The sequence below is a fragment of the Lolium perenne genome, chromosome 7 (assembly GCF_019359855.2).
Source record: "Lolium perenne isolate Kyuss_39 chromosome 7, Kyuss_2.0, whole genome shotgun sequence".
Lineage (NCBI taxonomy): Eukaryota > Viridiplantae > Streptophyta > Magnoliopsida > Poales > Poaceae > Lolium > Lolium perenne.
In genome coordinates this window covers 9,233,656-9,253,011 of record NC_067250.2, presented here as the reverse complement: position 1 = coordinate 9,253,011, position 19,356 = coordinate 9,233,656, and the positions used below count along the sequence as shown (strand labels likewise).

At 45.3% G+C, this 19,356-nt stretch overlaps 1 pseudogene; it reads left to right on the top strand.

The window, feature by feature from the left end:
- The first annotated feature begins 1,368 nt into the window (after positions 1 to 1,368).
- LOC127311501 (DNA (cytosine-5)-methyltransferase DRM2-like) overlaps positions 1,369 to 19,356 on the top strand; it is a 41,111-nt pseudogene continuing 23,123 nt past the window's right edge.

Here is a 19,356-nt window from a genome sequence, read left to right as displayed (position 1 = left end):
CGCGTGGACACGTAGGCGTATAATACATTGCGGTATGGATCATATACGGGCTTGTACGTGGGCTGATACGAACCCAGCCAAACCCGAAGTACACAGGAAATGACGATCATGCCCCCAGACCCGAAGCGGTATGAACGAATCCTAACCGTCCATGTGTTCTCGCGATTTGGCTTGTTTGTCGTGGGTGCGTACGGAAGCAAAAACGCGATGAAAAATGTAATTTTTCCCCCTTGGCGGATTTGTTCCATGTCCTAGAATTGGATCCGGGTGTAATGGTTGATTTTCCCTACTTCGTGTTGCGTTAGATGGTTAGCCTCTTAATCTTTTTCTCATACCGCGCGATCAGTTTTACTTGTCCTTGTCTGCACTTTCACACATTGGTCATGTATCAGGATTGCACCAAATAGGATGCCGCACTAGTTTCTCAAAATACTGACCTTTATAGGTGAAATCGCAGCAGTAGCTGGACACAGGACACTCTCATATGTATATATTTTTTGATGGTCCATTTGATCAGAATAGTTTTTTTACATGACCCTAGAATAGTTGAATGATGCTATGCTGATTTCTCTTTCGGGGCTTGAACTGTGGCTTGGTGCCTTGTTTCATCTGTTCTACTCTTGTGATCAGTCATAGCATTAACAGGTCGACACTCTTTACTAGGGAAATCTTTGGTTCTAGTTTCTGTTATAGTGATCCACGCACCTATATATATATATATATATGATGAAAAAGTTCTTGCTTCTCTCGTACTTGAGCTCATGCATTTGAGCAGTTCATCTGGACCGCAAACTACTGTTGTTTATCCATATGATACAAGAATCATCAACCCATACTGCAGTAGTGCCTGTGCTTAATCTTATTCCAGCTGACAACAGGCGGACCTGGTCAATCTGATCAACTACTTATATTTACCAACCTGATCACTTTCCTCCCAAAATTAGCCATCTTATGCATAATCTGCTGTACTGCCCAGAGAACTATTCTTCCTTACATCTGAAAGCTAGCATATTTCGGTTTGTTATGCCTCCAGCCTCCCCATCATCCCCGTAAATGCATATTCGAACTGTTTCTAGTTGTACTAATGCTTTTGTTTGGGTATTGGCTTCATGTATTATTGTGACAGGTGTGGAGGGGAGTTTGTGCAATATAAAAAAGATGGTGTTTTCTTCTTCCTTTTTTTATGTGTCCTGAAAACTCTAGAACTGAACCTTGATGTGCTAATTTTGTTATAGAGATTTTAATTGCGATATCTTGTGCTAGTTGTGGCCTTATGGCGCAATGAAATTCTTACCTTATGCTATTTTCTTCTCTTTAATTGCTTTTCTTGTGGTTTACTTTCAATATTGACCGAGTATTGCTTAACTCATGTCTCAGGACTTGGTTAGCTATAGCGATGACAGTGATAACTTTAGTTGGTGAAGTGATGACGAGGCTAAGCCCTCATTGCCTCCGGTCTTGAGGAACTTGGACACCCCTGGCCCATCCACACTGGTACGTCAGGTAGCCACAGATAGAAAATTGTATATTTTTCACAAGAGCCACAATTTGTTATTAGTATGATCATGGTGTGATATTTGTTCGTGCAATTGTCTAAAGGATCCTAATCGGTGGGCCAACGGGGAAGCAACATCTACTTCTTTAGTGGAGGTATTTATGGGAATGGGTTTCCCAAAAGAGATAGTCGTGAAGGGCATTACAGAGATTGGTAATAATATTAAAAATAATCAGTTTCATTTCATTTGTCTTATTTGTGTCTGCACCTTTTGTTCTAAGTGAGGCTTTTGCTTTCAGGGCATAGTGATGAAAATAGATTGCTTGAGCTGCTTCTCACATATAAGGTATTTGTCAATATGCTTTATTACTGTGTTTATCCTATGATTCTCTTGCTGCATGGTGGAAATGATTGTATATTGCAATTGTTCATGTGAAATGCAGGCACTAGGTGATGAAGCTGCAGTGGGTAATTGCTGTGCCTCTGGTTCCGCCCCCACAACTGTTGAAGATGACGATGATCTTGATTTTGAAAACTGGGATAACAATGATGATGCTGGTGGTAGAGAGCCCAACTCTGATAATTCTGATGACGAGGTAGATGATGCATTATTTTTAGTTCAGTAGCTGAGAATTCTTTGATCATATGTATGCTCATATATGTGAAATCTTTGGGATGCATGCCTTGACAACTTCTCCCATGATTCCTCTTCTTAGTGAGTGTCATGCATACCTTGAGCACTCAATATATGTATTGTTTTACCTTTGTTTGTTTTGCTCCCAGTCATTCATTGTTGTAGAATTGCATTGTGAATTTTGAATACTTGATTTATTTCATAGAATTCTCATCATGTTTAAGGTTTGTCATGTAAAAGTGTATTGTTTTAGGGCACTATACCAATACCTCCCACGGAGTAATCAAACAAACTGGAGAATAGTAGCAAGTGTATTATTGCCCTGCTTTTTTATGGTTTTGATGAAGGCATTGTGCATAGTTTAAGATTCTTATTTTGACTTACAAAAATGAGGATTCATGGCTTAACTGACACTGTCTAAAAAAAGGTTCAAGATTCTTCTTTTGACTTTATGTTACAGAAAATGATCCTAGACATCACATACCACACTAGTGGTATCAAACTTCCCTCCAAGACTAACCTCAAGAAGAGACACATCTACCTGTTAGAGCCAAAAAATAAAAAATGAAGTATTCAATCCATAAATGTTCCTCTAGAAGTGCATACACAGAGTCACTAATATAGAAATGCCAGAATGAAAAATATGCGATACGATTTTCTTACAAGTGTGTCTAAAATGATAGATCGGCCCACAAGGTATGCAAATAGAATGAGTGGAGAGAACATTGTGTGGTTCAATCCTATTAATGTCTAGATACATGTAATGACTGAAAAAGTAGGGAAAGAGTATGGAGTGTTTGATCTCTAATACACCTGCTCAGCAGAAATTTCTTGTATGCTAGCAAGGCAATGAAACTGAAATAGGGTGGCCTGGGAACATTGTCATCAGTCTTCTCATGAGGATACACCAATTTTCTTCCAAATCCATCAGTTTTTAACTTTTTGACGAAAGCAGCATGAAAAAGCATTTGTATTTGTAAAAACCACCAATTTGCATTGATTAATACGAGCATTTGCAACTCTTGTATTAATGTCCTTCTCAGATAACACCGGAGAAAAAAAACTGAGTTCCTTAATGATCTCATTTTCTCAGTCAGTTTTTTTCTCTCTAGTTTATTGGCTAGTTAGTGCTATTCATTTCTTGATCATTGATTAGCTCTAGTCCCTCTTATTTTGTCTGTTCCTGTAGATGTCGCTAATCACTATGCAGTTGCATAGATGTAGAAAGTGTATTTTCTAATGTAGGCTTTGGTTGTGCTTTTGTGCAGGATTTTCTGCAAGAGTTATCAGTGAAGGACAAGAAGATAAATTTATTACTAGAGATGGGATTTCCTGAAGATGAAACCAATGTGGCCATTACAAGATGTGGTATGCCCCCCCCCCCCCCGCCCTTTTGTAGATAGGTGCGGTCATGGTTTATCGGAATATGTGCCTTATGTTGTATATCTCTGGTTAAATTTTCTAGGTGCCAATGCTGATCTTTCTGTATTACTTGATTCAGTCTCTGCATCACAGTATGCAGGAGATTATAATTCTAGGAACTTCTCTGGCCATGAGGTATTTGGTGGTTTGATTGTACATTTGAATAGGAAAACTGCTTCACTCTTTTAATCTAATTTAAAGACACTCGAGTCAATGCATGTTTGGTAGGTTATGGATATATTCTTAGGTTCTGTTGGAGAGGGAAGAAAAGCAAGATTGATGGACGAGAGAAAGAAAAAGAGAAAGCGGTATGGAGTTGGAGCACAAGCCAATCGCCCCCCCCTTGGATGGTAGCCTTGGCCAAGCAATGCCTCTCCCAAAGCCAATGGCTGGATTTAACCTTCCTGGTGACATGCGAACACTTATCAGAGTGCTTCCTGAACAAGATACCGGATGGCCTTGTTTCTTCTTTGAAAATGTGGCCCTAGCTCCAAAAGGTGTATGGCAAACCATCTCACAAAATCTATATGGCATTCAACCAGAGTTTGTAGACTCGAAGTATTTTTGTGCAACTGCGAGAAAACGAGGATACATACATAATTTGCCAATTGATAACAGATCTCCTATCCATCCCATCCCTCCAAAGACCATATTTGAGGCCTTTCCTCATTACAAGAAGTGGTGGCCTTCCTGGGATCAAAGGAGGCAGCTCAACTGCCTGCTGACTTGTGTGGGAACTGCAACGCTGACACGACAAATTCAGTGTGTTCTTGCAAGATCAGACAATCCGCCGGCTACAGATGTTCAGAAATATGTCATGAAAGAGTGTAAAAAAAGGAATCTTATCTGGGTTGGAAAGAACAAAGTTGCTTCGCTGGAGCCTGATGAGTATGAATATCTACTTGGTTTCCCTAAAGACCATACTAGTGGAGTTGGCAGGATAGAGAGGTACAAAGCTCTCGGCAACTCATTCCAAGTTGATACAGTCGCTTACCACCTTTCAGTTCTCAGAAACATGTTTCCCAATGGTGTAACTGTATTGTCCTTATTTAGCGGTATTGGAGGAGGAGAGGTTGCTCTGCACCGACTTGGCATCCAGATGAAAACAGTCGTATCTGTTGAGATAAGCGAAGTTAACAGGAGGATTTTGAGGGGTTGGTGGGACCAGACTCAGACAGGCACATTGATTGAGATTGCTGACGTGAAGTCGCTCAGTAACGATAGAATTGCATCACTCGTTAGCAGATTTGGCGGGTTTGACTTGGTGATTGGGGGCAGCCCATGTAACAATCTTACCGGGAGCAACCGACACCACCGTGTTGGCTTGGATGGTGACCATTCTTCTTTGGCCTACCATTATTTCAGGATCTTGGGTGCTGTTGATACGTCTCCAACGTATCGATAATTTCTTATGTTCCATGCCACATTATTGATGTTATCTACATGTTTTATGCACATTTTATGTCATATTCGTGCATTTTCTGGAACTAACCTATTAACAAGATGCCGAAGTGCCGATTCTTTGTTTTCTGCTGTTTTTGGTTTCAGAAATCCTAGTAACGAAATATTCTCGGAATTGGACGAAATCAACGCCCGGGGTCCTATTTTGCCACGAAGCTTCCGAAGTCCGAAGAGGAGACGAAGAGGGGCCACGAGGGGCCACACCCTAGGGCGGCGCGGCCCCCTTGGCCGCGCGGCCTGTGGTGTGGGCCCTCGTGCCCCATCCCGACCTGCCCTTCCGCCTACTTAAAGCCTCCGTCGCGAAACCCCAAGACGGAGAGCCACGATACGGAAAACCCACCGAGACGCCGCCGCCGCCGATCCCATCTCGGGGGATCCAGGAGATCGCCTCCGGCACCCTGCCGGAGAGGGGATTCATCTCCCGGAGGACTCTACGCCGCCATGGTCGCCTCCGGAGTGATGTGTGAGTAGTCTACCCCTGGACTATGGGTCCATAGCATTAGCTAGATGGTTGTCTTCTCCCCAATTGTGCTTCATTGTCGGATCTTGTGAGCTGCCTAACATGATCAAGATCATCTATATGTAATTCTATATGTTGCGTTTGTTGGGATCCGATGAATAGAGAATACTTGTTATGTTGATTATCAAAGTTATATCTATGTGTTGTTTATGATCTTGCATGCTCTCCGTTACTAGTAGATGCTCTGGCCAAGTAGATGCTTGTAACTCCAAGAGGGAGTATTTATGCTCGATAGTGGGTTCATGCCTGCATTGACACAGGGACAAGTGAGAAAGTTCTAAGGTTGTGTTGTGCTGTTGCCACTAGGGATAAAACATTGATGCTATGTCTAAGGATGTAGTTGTTGATTACATTACGCACCATACTTAATGCAATTGTCTGTTGCTTTGCAACTTAATACTGGAGGGGGTTCGGATGATAACCTGAAGGTGGACTTTTTAGGCATAGATGCAGTTGGATGGCGGTCTATGTACTTTGTCGTAATGCCCAATTAAATCTCACTATACTCATCATGATATGTATGTGCATGGTCATGCCCTCTTTATTTGTCAATTGCCCAACTGTAATTTGTTCACCCAACATGCTGTTTATCTTATGGGAGAGACACCTCTAGTGAACTGTGGACCCCGGTCCAATTCTCTTTACTGAAATACAATCTACTGCAATACTTGTTCTACTGTTTTCTGTAAACAATCATCTTCCACACAATACGGTTAATCCTTTGTTACAGCAAGCCGGTGAGATTGACAACCTCACTGTTTCGTTGGGGCAAAGTACTTTGGTTGTGTTGTGCAGGTTCCACGTTGGCGCCGGAATCTCTGGTGTTGCGCCGCACTACATCCCGCTGCCATCAACCTTCAACGTGCTTCTTGGCTCCTACTGGTTCGATAACCTTGGTTTCATACTGAGGGAAACTTGCCGCTGTACGCATCACACCTTCCTCTTGGGGTTCCCAACGGACGCGTGTTGAACGCGTATCAAGCAGCTTTTTCTGGCACCGCTGCTGACATAGGCATCCCAAATGGGCCTGCCGAAGATAGTACCCGGGGTTTACTGAAGGCCCACTACCCGAAGAATAAGAAGATTCGGGAGCCCAAGATATATCAAGGAAAGTCAAGAGTTGTAATAGGAAGTGTTATCTGTAATCTGGCGGGATGAGTTAGAAACCGTCCCGGACTCTGTAACTTGTATAGCACGAATCCCTCGGCTCCACCTCCTATATAAAGGGGGAGTCGAGGGACGAAGAAAGAATCGAATCATTGTCTACAAACCCTAGTTTTCATAATCGTCGAGTACTTTTCGGCTGAAACCTTCGAGATCTACTTACCCTCTACTTCCAACTAAACCCTAGCCTACAATCCATAGGCATTGACAAGTTGATACCTTGTCAATTGGCGCCGTCTGTGGGAACTAGAGGCGTAAGGACCTGATCTCGATGGCACGTTCAAGATCTTCGACATCGTCAACCGCAAGCAACACAATGGATCGAGGTAAACAGATCGCTGCTGGTCTTGTCGATTTTGTTCCTCACCCACCCTCCCGTTTGGATGCATATGCGTATCTGGCGGAGCCCATGGAGATGACGTTTGGAAGGTTTCACTTTCGCGTTGAGAAGGAAGGATCGTATCGTGTCGAGATTCCGGTTTCGTCGGGATCGTCGGCGGTCGATTCTGATTTTGCAAGCTATGCATCGTCAATCGAGTCAGGAGAAGAAGAAACCTCGGCGACACGTTACGTCAGCACCAGAACAAGAGAGAAACTCGCCAAGATCTTCAACGACATGTCGTTTGAGTCATCTGCGGACTCATATATAAGCGATGGCTCAAGCGATGTCGACAGTTACGACTTCATCGACAAATCTATCACAGTGGGCAAGGTCTTCATCAATCTCAACGATGATGTCACCAAACCCAACGTAGATCTGAGTACAAAGTATCATCAGATTTACGCCATTGAAGACCAAGAGGAGACATCTGAGGCTTTCGACAGTCTGGGAAATCCATACGTCGATCCCTCCAATCTGCGACAAGGCCTGGGCAACAAATACGTCGGGCCAGAGCCGCGAGATAGAGTTCAACTTTCACAAGCAGCGTGGGACAGAGCCGCGAGAGCTATGAACGGCACAGAACCAATGGCTACCACAGCCACACCAGAAGAATTGCAAGCATATCAATATAGGCTCGCACGAGCTGCCAGGGAATTGGAAAAACAGACAGCTGAGTTGAATAGGAGAAAGGAGGCAGCTTCTGCATCCAGCAGGAGAAGGGCAGATCTAAGTCGACAATCTAGAACTACGGGTGATAGCCACCGGGAGGCGCAGAACAGAGCAAGATCAAGGCTGCAACACATACCCGAAGCAGAAAGAGAACACTTGGTCCAAAACCTCGACATGTCCTTCATGTCGATAGATACAAGAGGAAACATCATCCCTAAGACACCAGAGGCTGGGTATATGGCGACACATGCTTTTATCCTTGCATCTAAACCACCTCCAGGAGATCCAAGGGAAACACTGTACAATATGGCGGTAGCAGGAGTTGGAGCTATGGGGACAGCGTTTGTATCAACGCCTCCCGAAGGAGCGGCAAGACAAAATAGTCCACGACCTGTAGCAGCAACAGCGGCAAAGACTCGAAGGACCAAGTGGAGCAAGAGACACAGCAGCACAAGCAAGGGTCGACAGAGCGCGGCAAAGCAGAAGGGATCATCGGCAATCTCCAGAACTTAATGACGAGGATATGTGCGGCTTACCATGCTTCACGAGGAGAGTCCGAAAAACTCGAGTCCCCTCAGGATTCAAGTTACCCGATAATTTCAAAAAGTTCGACGGCCTCCAAGATCCAGAGGATTGGCTAGTCGACTATCTGGAGACAGTGAAGCCGACGGGAGGAACCAGGGCAACAGCTATGCAAAGCATCCAGGTACATTTGAGTGGAGCCGCACGATCTTGGATAAAGAAACTCGCTCCAGGATCCATCGACAGCTGGGAAAGTTTCGAGGATGTGTTCGTCAAGAACTTCAGATCCACGTGCAAAAAACCCGCGTCGTTAGAGGAGTTGAGAGCATGTCGACAAAAGCCAGATGAGCCAATGAGAAAGTACATCCAAAGGTGGAATATCATCAAAAACTCGGCAGAAAATATATCTGACGAGAGAGCAATAGATGCGTTTGTCGCAGGAGTCAGGCGTGGAGATTTTGTCGAGGACTTGGGAAGGACCAATCCAAAGACAGTATCCGCGTTAATGGAGATAGCAAATAAATGGGCAGATGGAGAAGACGCTGTCCACAACAAACGGCACAGGTCGCCAGAGGAGGACCGTGGTCGAAACTATCAACCAAGGCGAAGATTTCCTCGGCGATGCAGGAACTACGACGCTCCAGGACAAATTTCGGCAGGATTTCGGACAAATACAGGAGGAAGCAATAGAGATGATTACCAGAGAAGCAATGAACAGCGAGGTGATAACAGGGATGATTCACGCAACAGGCAAAATAGCGGGCCTAGGTTCCCAAGACCTTTCGTGTCCCCTGAAGAGATGATGAATGGACCGTGCCAGATGCACTTTTTCCTCGACAAAGAACGGTAAAAGACGGTCAGGGCACTTGCGTAAAGACCGTCGAAATTTTCAGGCAATGTTGCGGTATGCGAAAACGCTAACGCGCGGGCAGCACGAGAGAAATCCTCGAGAACCTAGAAGCGAGATTCACTTGGCGCCTCCTCCCGCGATCACGTACGACAATCGGCATCGGCTCGAGAATAGCGGCAGCACCTGCACCACCACCTTATGTTGATCCCAACTCCAATGGAGCAAGTGTCGATGATTCGAAGGGAAGGCCGTCCAATAGAGCTCAGAAAGTAATCTCACGACGGTGTTTATGGCAGAGAAAATGCCTCCACCAACAGTTGAGTACCTTAATTGGTCGGGACAAGATATCGGCTTCACAATAGCAGATCATCCGCAGCAAGTTCCTCGACCAGGCGATGGGCCAAGACTTATTCTCGCGGCGATTATCGCGGGATTTGATGTCTCTCGAGTGTTCATAGACGGCGGCAGTAGCTTAAACCTTATGTATGCAGATACATTGAGGAAGATGAACATATCCTTAGCAAACTTGAAACCAACAGACACAAGGTTCCACGGCATCACACCGGAGAAACCAAGTTATCCATTGGGGAAGATCAATCTCGACATTCAGTTTGGGACCCGCGAAAATTATAGAATCGAGAAGCTCGAATTTGAAGTCGTAGATTTTCCGTCACAATACCACGCTCTGTTGGGACGACCAGCATATGCTAGATTTATGGCGGTGCCACACTATACATACCTGTTGTGGAGGTTGCCTGGGCCAAAGGGACCAATCACAGTCAAAGGAAGCTTTGCCTTAGCCGATAAATGCGACAAGGATTTTCACCGGCTGTCAGAAACTTTCGGGATGCAAGCTGAGTACTTGGCGTCAAAAAGCATGACTGATTACGACGTACTACCAGACGTTGGAAGGCCAAACAAAGAATCAACTTTCAGTACCGAGAAAAATTCAAAAGAAGTGCAGATTCACCCGACAGACCCGAAAAAGACGACATCTATCGCAAACGACATGGATATCGCATAGGAAAGCGCGCTCGTCGAGTTCCTCCGTGAGAACTGGAAAATCTTCGCATGGTGTCCAGCTGACATGCCAGGAGTACCCAGGGAACTTGCCGAGCACCACCTAAACTTGGATCCAGTAGCGAGACCAATCAAACAACCTTTGCGGCGTTTTTCTGAACCAAACCGCAAAGCCATGCTGTCAGAAATCAATCGACTACAAGAAGCTGGTTTTATCAAAGAGATATTCCACAGAAGCCACATGGGTAGCAAATCCTGTCTTTGGTGCCAAAGAAAAACACTAAGGTCCTTCGCATGTGCGTCGACTTTACGTGTCTCAATAAACATTGTCCAAAGGATCACTTTCCCCTCCCGAGGATCGATCAAATTATCGACTCCACGGCTGGATGTGAACGTCTTTCCTTCTTGGACGCATATTCTGGTTATAACCAGATCAGATTGAAAGAAGAAGATGAAGTAAAAACCGCGTTTATTACACCTTACGGCGTGTTTTGCTACAGAACAATGCCCTTTGGTCTAAAAAATGCGGGAGCAACATATCAGAGGATGATGCAGAAGTGTTTGGCGACACAGATTGGGAAGAACGTGCAAGTATACATCGATGATGTCGTCATAACATCAAAAAAGGGGGCAACGCTGATCGAGGATCTCAAGGAAACCTTCGACAACCTTGATAAGTTCTGCCTCAAACTGAACCCGACGAAGTGTTCTTTCGGCGTCCCAGCAGGAGAACTTCTGGGGTTTCTAGTTTCAGCAAGAGGGATCGAAGCAAATCCCGATAAAATACAAGCTATCGTAACAATGAGGAAGCCAACAAAGTTGAAAAAAATACAACAGCTAACTGGGCGAGTCGCAGCTTTGAGCAGATTCGTCGCTAGGCTGGGTGAAAAAGCGTTACCATTCTACGCTCTGATAAAGCAAGGAGATAAATTCCAATGGAACGAAGAAGCCGACAGAGCTCTCGAGGATTTAAAGCGCACAATCTCGACACCACCAATTTTGGTGGCGCCAAAAGAAAGGGAACCTCTCCTGCTGTATATCGCAGCCACGCCCCAAGTGGTGAGCACGGTGCTAGTTGTCGAAAGAGAAGAAGAAGGAAAACTCCACGGCGTGCAAAGGTCAGTATACTTCGTTAGCGAAGTTTTATCACCCTCAAAACAAAGGTACCCTCAGTACCAAAAGATAGCATATGGAGTGTTCACAACAGCACGAAAATTACGCCACTATTTTTCGGCACACCCGATCATAGTGGTCAATGAAGCTCCCTTGTCAAATATATTGAATAACCCAGAAGCTACGGGTCGTGTCTCCCTTTGGGGAATAGAACTTTCCCCTCGGGACATCACGTATGAAAAAAGAAAAGCAATCAAGTCGCAAATACTGCCGGACTTCATCGCAGAGTGGATGGAGTTGCAAAACACAGGACCCCCAGACTTATCGAGAACCTGGACCATGAACTTTGATGGGTCCAAGAGACTAGAAGGGGCTGGCGCAGGAGTAGTACTCATATCACCTGAAGGCGACAAGTTGAAGTACATCCTTCGGATGACGTTCCCTAACGCATCTAACAATGAAGCAGAATATGAGGCTCTCATACACGGGATGAAGATGGCGAAAGCCTGCGGTGCAACTCGACTAAAAATCTTGGCGACTCACAGTTGGTGGCTCAGCAAGTTATGAACCAATGTGACGCAGTCAATGATAGCATGATGGCATACAAGGAGGTGTACAACGAGCTCGAGAAGTTGTTCGATGGATGCGAAGTAAATCATATTAGTAGATTGAGCAACGACGAAGCCGACGTTCTTGCAAACATCGGGTCGCAATGCCTTGCAGTCCCGCCAGGTGCATTCTGGGAAGAGATAACAGAAAGATCCACTAAGTCGACAAAATCAAAAAAGAAGGAGAAAAAATCCTCGGGGGCTACCAAGGAAAAGCAAGAGGAAGAAGAAGAAGATCAGGACCTGGTCATGGTGATACAGATACCGTGGATGCAGCCGTACATATCATACATCCTCAGGAAAGAAATACCCGACGATCCAGTTGAGGCAAGGCGAGTAATTCGACGCTCCAAAGCTTTCACGGTGGTCAAAGGAGAATTATATAAACGGAGTATTTCAGGCGTCTTGCAAAGGTGTGTCACACCCGAAGAAGGAAGAATAATTCTGAAGGATGTACACGAAGGAATATGTGGCCACCACGCAAGTAGTCGAGCTATTGCAGCCAAGGTTTTTCGGGCAGGATTCTACTGGTTGACAGCAATCGAGGACGCCAAGGACATAGTAAGAACTTGCGACGCGTGTCAAAGGTTCGCCGCAAAACCTCATTCTCCAGCAGCAGAGCTAGCACCAATACCATTGTCATGGCCCTTTGCTCAATGGGGACTTGATATGGTGGGCAAGTTACACAAATCCTGGCCAGGAGGAAAGGAGTATATGCTAGTAGCTCTCGACAAATTTACAAAGTGGATAGAAGCGAAGCCGATAAATTCACCAGACGGAGCATCCGCAGTAAAATTCATAAAAGGCCTCGTTTTCAGATTTGGAGTGCCCCACAGCATCGTCACAGACAACGGCAGTAACTTCACATCCCACGAATTCAAGGATTATTGCGAAGAGGTGGGTATCAAGTTGCACTTTGCGTCAGTTGCACTTCCTCAAACCAATGGGCAAGTCGAGAAAGCCAATGGCATCATCTGCAATGGCATCAAGAAACGCTTGTTAGGACCACTGGAAAAAGCTCGGCATACCTGGCCAGAAGAATTACCAAGTGTGTTGTGGAGCATCCGAACAACACCAAACACAAGAACACAGAAACTCCGTTTTTCTTGGTTCATGGAGCGAAGCGTACTACCAATCGAGATAGAGCACAACTCTCCACGCGTCGTCGAATATGACGAAGAAGTGTCGAGAAAAGCGCTAGAAGACGACGTCGACGCACTTGATGAAGCTCGAGACGAAGTATTATCTCGGGTAACCAAATACCAACAGGACTTGAAGAATTACCACAGTCGACGTTTGCGGCCAAGATCTTTTCAGGTGGGAGACCTAGTTCTTCGGCTCACGCAAAAAAGTCATGAAAAACTCGAGTCACCATGGCTTGGCCCTTACATTGTCACGGAAGTAATCGGAGGAGGAGCATACAGGATAAAGGACAAGAAGACAGGGGTGGAGGAGCTAAACCCCTGGAACGTGGCGCAACTCAGGCGGTTCTACGCCTAGAGTCGAAATATAGTCCTTGTAAAACTTCAATGTACTGAAACGCCCGCGAGTTTTCAGACGCACTCTTTTCCTTTTTCGGGGCACCGAGTGGGGCCGGAGAAGGTTTTTAATGAGGCGGGCTCGCGGTGCTGCAATATAATAAAGATAGTGTCAATATACCTTTCTCTTTATCGACATGTTCAAAGTCTTCGCTCCGACAAATTTCAATATAGTTCATCAAAAAAGAAAAAACCTTGCCTTGGTATTAAAATACCTCGTGAGTCAGTAAAAATACAAAATAGTACTCAATAAAGAAGCTCGGGGGCTCATATTCGCCATAAATATATAAATGCCTTGGTTCAAAACCTCGCAATATGCAAATACAGTAAAGAGTCACCGAAATACTCGGGGGGCTAGACAAACATACAAATATAATGATTGCTTCACAATATAATCACAGTCATGGGTCACAAAGAAGAATTATCTACAGGAGAAAAATAACTAGTCTTGATTCAGTATGTCATCAAGGGTAACTCTGTTTTCTTCAGGAGCAGCGCCAAGAAAATCGGCATAGTGACCATCGGCAAAAAAGTCGGCGTCCATCCGAAGAAGGTCTTCAATCATTTCTTCAGCTATAGGCGAAACCTTCGTGTTAATTCGGTCAATACCAACTCTTCGACGTTTTACCTTCTGATGAACCTTCGCGACAACTTGGGTAAGGTCAAGATTTGAGTGGCAGATCTGGAGCATGATAAGAGCAAATCTGGCGCCAGCTACCAATTGAGCTTTGACAAAATCATGGATACTGCGAGCATCCTTGAATCTTTCCATCAATTCAGGAAGAGTTTTTGGTTGAATGTTCCGAGGAAACATGGAGTTATAAACCATGGACAAGGTCTTGGTACAGAAGTCAAGGAAATCACGAGTTTGAGAGGTGCGATCCTGAAATCGACAATTTGGCGGGTCCTCTCTGGGGTAGCCCAAAACAAAGAACCATGGTCCAGGGAAAGGTTAACAAGGAGGTTCGTCCTAGCATTTACCCTCTCTTCCTCGGCAGCAGCATCAGTAAAGGAACCTATCAAAACAACGAAGTGGAAACCTTTAAGAGACATAGCATGAAGATGAAAGATATCGGAGGATAAAACAAGCATACCCGACATATCCGCACTGGCTTCATTCATTAATTCGAGCATGAAATTTTCTCGAATAGTCGCCTTTTCAGCCTCGGAAGCAGCAATTTCCTTAGCAGCCACGGCCTCGCGAGCTTGCTGAAGAGCAACTTTTTCGGCTTCAGATGACTTACGAGATTGCTCCATCATCACAAGTGTTTGTTTTCTCGCATACTGAAGTTGCTGTCGAAGTTCATCCAGTTCTTGCGACAAGGTATCGTCGACAAAAAGATCGCAAAAGCTCTCCTCGCGCGAGAAGAAGAAGGCGAAACATTGGAAGGAGCGGAAGATGGAGTATAGTTATCAAATATCAACTGAAATTTAAACAAGACAACATCAAACAACAAGCAAAGATAGAGTTTTCATTAATCTCTTGGAATAATTACAAGGGCATTACAGTGAAGCGAAGGAAGTACGTGTCGCCAAATGGCTACTTTGGCGACAAGAGCAAAAGAAACAGAAAGAAAAACAGAGACATGCAACTAGACCTCCGGCCTTGACGAGCTAGGAGTCGACGCTGGTTTAATCCCGAGATAGGCCAAGATCTTCTTTGTGTTGGGCTTGGCTGCCTTGATCAGCGACTTCCACCTTGATTGCTCTATCTGTTCGGTGTCGCCAACTTTCATCCAGTCGATAGTCTGTTGACTGTCAGCAACCAAAGCGACAGTGTTCTCAGCGGCAACCTTCATATTTTCTTGGCGCATCTTCAGTCCAAGGTCTTCCGATGAGTTGAACATCTTGGCAAGGTTAAGGAAAGTCGCAGGCTCCTCTTTCTTCGGGAAGAAGTAGGGGAACAATGCCGACAATACTGCGTTAGCATTCGACACACCTTCACGAATCTCGGACCCATGAAGCTCCAGATAGGAAAGTGTGTCAAGGAGCGGGTCATCGACAGGATTCGTCAGATCAAAATCCTGGTTTGTTTGGGCTGTCAAGGAAACAAAGCATTAGTCAAAAAACAAGAAACAACGATTCTCATAAAAATAGAAGGGATCAGCAAAATTACTGAAAGTGCGGCGACTTTGAGTTTTCAGGCGCTTGAGGATTCCTTCTTCACGAGAAGCTTGCGCAGCTTTGTGCTCGTCTAAGGCAGATGTAGCATCCTCAAGTTTTTTCTGCAGTTCCTCGACACCAGCAGCTTTCGCCTTGGCTTCATCAGCTTCGGCCTTGGCTTTGCTAGCAGCGAGTTCGGCTTTCTTGCGAGCCGCTTCACTTTGCTCAAGTTTTTGAGCAATTGCGTCGGCACGTTCGTTGGCCTCTGCAAGTTTCTCTGTCGAGATATGAAAAAGAGAGAGAAGAAAGATCAAAAATCGCGACAAACAACTGGAGCAAAAAGCCAAGGAAAAACGGCAAGCATAAAAGTCGTTACCTTCGGCTCTGTTCGCATATTCACGGTACCCAATAAATTGGGATCCGATGCGGAGAAGCTCTTTGATCATGGGCTGTTCAAGACGAACACAGCAAGAGAAACATCGGCATGAAAAAGAGCGAGAAGGTGTGAAAAAAGCAAAATAAAAATATAGATATCGACAAACTTACATCATCTAAGAGCAGAGTCGACGAACTGCCCAACTGAGGGGCAGGTTCAACAATCTTTTCAACCCTTGACCTTTTTGGTGAAGGAGCAAGGGGGCTTGATGGTGGAGTAGTGGTGACGACATTTTGTTGAGGAGGCGAAGATTCTTCTCCTTCAACTAGTGTGTCAGAGGCAAGTACAGTGCGTGACGTGCTCGTTCGAGGAGCTACGTCAACAGTTGGTACTTCTTCCTCGTCATCACTGTTGATCAAAAAATCGGCAGCATAAAAAACAAGACAAGATAAATATTTCGAGTACAAAAAAAAGGGAGAAGTAAAGACGACTTACGAACTGACGAGGGATTCAATATAAGGATCATAAGCTGCCTTCGGACGGGAAGGAACAACTTCTTCAGCCTTAGAGGTGCCAGAATCCTCGGCATCATTCCTTTTCCTTTTGTTCCTTGGAGAAACAGCAGGAGGAAGGGATTGCGTCGACTCACTGGCTTCAGACTCAATTTCTTTTTCACGGGAAGCCGCAGATTTGTGAGAACCCGCGACTTCACTTTCGGGAATAGAAGAACCTTGAGTATCTTCGGCAATGATAGCCTGTTCTTCGACTTCTCCACCCTCAGGAAGAGGAGGAAGGGAAGTCATAGTAGGATGGTTCTGTAAAAATAGTGACAAAAGGAAAATTAAAGAGATGCCAATACAATGAGATGCAGAGAAAGTGCGGAACAAGATAAAAATTCGGGAAGACAAAATACCTCGGGGAGTGGATTGGCGGAGCTGTATGGTTCCACGCGACAAGAGGAAGGAATAGGGTCCTTGCCCAGGCGAGAAAGTCTTCGAATCAACTTCTCCAAGTCCTTTGAGGAAAGATCACTGGAGATTCTGTTGGGGTCGTTTCGCGGAGTACGTCCAAAGGGGATTTTTGCGAGCCTGAAGAGGCTGCACTCTAATCCTAAGGAAGTAGGCAGTGATTTGAACACCAGACAGCTCTTTGCCTCGAGTGTTTTGAAGCTGATGAATACGAGACATGAGTGCCTCTGTCGCCTTTTTCTCTTCTTCGGAAGCTTCGGCATCCCAGGAGCGGCGACGCTGAATTTTGGCACTTCCGTCGAAAGGAATTATGTTGTGTTCAACAGAGTTGGCGCTTTCTTCGTGAATGTAGAGCCACTTTTTGCGCCATCCTTGGACAGAATCAGGAAATTTGACGTCGAAGTAATCGACATCAGTACGAACACAGATAACAACGCCACCTATGTTATAAGTGACGTTGTGGGAGCCATTGCGGCGGAGGCAGAAAATGCGTTTCCACAGAGCCCAATTGGGAGGGATTCCGAGGAAGCATTCGCAAAGTGTGATGAAAATAGAAATGTGAAGGATGGAATTGGGGGTCAACTGGTGCAGTTGAATCCCATAAACGAAAAGAAGGCCGCGGAGGAAATCGTGAATTGGGGCCGAAAGGCCGCGGATGAGGTGATCAACAAAACTAACCCGGTACTCCATTGGAGGCTTGGGGTAGCTTTCTTCGCTGGGAAAGCGGATGGCGTCTTCCTTCTTCATGAGGCCAAGCCTCTTCAGCATGTTGATGTCCTGGTTGGAGATTTTAGATCTCTCCCACTCAAGATCCTCGGCGGCCATCTTGGATTCCGTAGTACTGTGGCGAGTGAGTCGCGTGCGCGGTGGCATCAATGGCAATGGGCAGAGCAATGCTCGTAAGTGTGGAAGATCAGAGAGAGTTGGGCGCAGGGGAGGCTTTTGCGAAGAGGAACAGATGAGCGGCGCAAGCGAGGGGATAAACGGAGGTTGAAGAAATGTTTATATAAGAATCGGGTGAAGCAGTGTGCCGTTGGATGAAGAAATCGTGTGGTGCAAAAGATCTCCTAGATACAAGGGTAAAAAGGTATTTTTACTGAGATAGGCGTTACCGTACGTGCGCCAGAAAAAACGGAGGACGTGTGTCCCCCACTTGCCCGACGTGTCAACATGGTACAAACAATGGACCCACAAGGCAGAAAAATCAAGACTACTAACAGGGATGAAGCATTTTTCATTAAGGGAAGAATGTCGACAAGAAAAAAAAAAAAAAAAAAGGATTGGCGACAGGAGGAATTATTAAATACTTCGGGAGCCTTTGATCAAATACAAGTTTTTGCCCAAACGCTCGGGGGCTACTTTGACAAAAAGTAAAATTTCGAGTATGGCAATATAGAAATTGCGGGAGCCTACAACCAAGCACAAGTCCTTGGCTGTAGCCTCGGGGGCTACTCCCATCGGGAGCGCTGTTCGCGCACCCGAGAGATAAAAAAAAAAGAAGAAAAGAAGAAGAAAGAGATTATATTGGGAAATAATGACAATATAGCGACAAGGTGGACTAAAGTGTTGAGCCTACAACCAAGCACAAGTTCTTGGCTGTAGCCTCGGGGGCTACTCCCATCGGGAGCGCTGTTCGCGTGCCCGATGGAATTAACAAAGGAAAAATAGAAAAGCAAGAGAGTATATTTCGAGTTATAATTAACTCTACATATACTCCCATCGGGAGAGCAATATAAGTCATATTTGACTCGATAAAATGTGCCATTCCAACAGCCGGAAAAGCACTCGACAATATATTCTCAGAACGCCGAAGTTGCGATCAATTTCTGAATGCCGCAAATTTGCGAAGGTAAGACCCCAGATCCGTTCTGCTGGGCGTGGCATCGCCAAAGACTGCGCTCTGCTACCTTTATCCGTATCAACAGATACGAAGAAAAATCCTAACGGACGCGTTAGGTACCCGATAAATTTGACTGGGACTCGACAGAATGGTAAGACCTTAAGCGGCACCTGTCGAAGTTTACACCAGTATCCCGAGATCATGTCCAGGGACGTGATTTTGAAGTAGGTTTTTGCGGATTGCCACTAGAGCAGTTAACTAGTACCTGATCCGTCAGATGAACTAGCCCCAACTACCATCATCCCTGTACAATATAGAATCTTATGTGAAGAAATATAAAAAAGTTAAAGCTTTCGAATAAAAATAAACAGTGGAGATTTTCCCTGATTCTACGATTCAAGCAAAATCTCGGGGGCTACTGACATAGGCATCCCAAATGGGCCTGCCGAAGATAGTACCCGGGGTTTACTGAAGGCCCACTACCCGAAGAATAAGAAGATTCGGGAGCCCAAGATATATCAAGGAAAGTCAAGAGTTGTAATAGGAAGTGTTATCTGTAATCTGGCGGGATGAGTTAGAAACCGTCCCGGACTCTGTAACTTGTATAGCACGAATCCCTCGGCTCCACCTCCTATATAAAGGGGGAGTCGAGGGACGAAGAAAGAATCGAA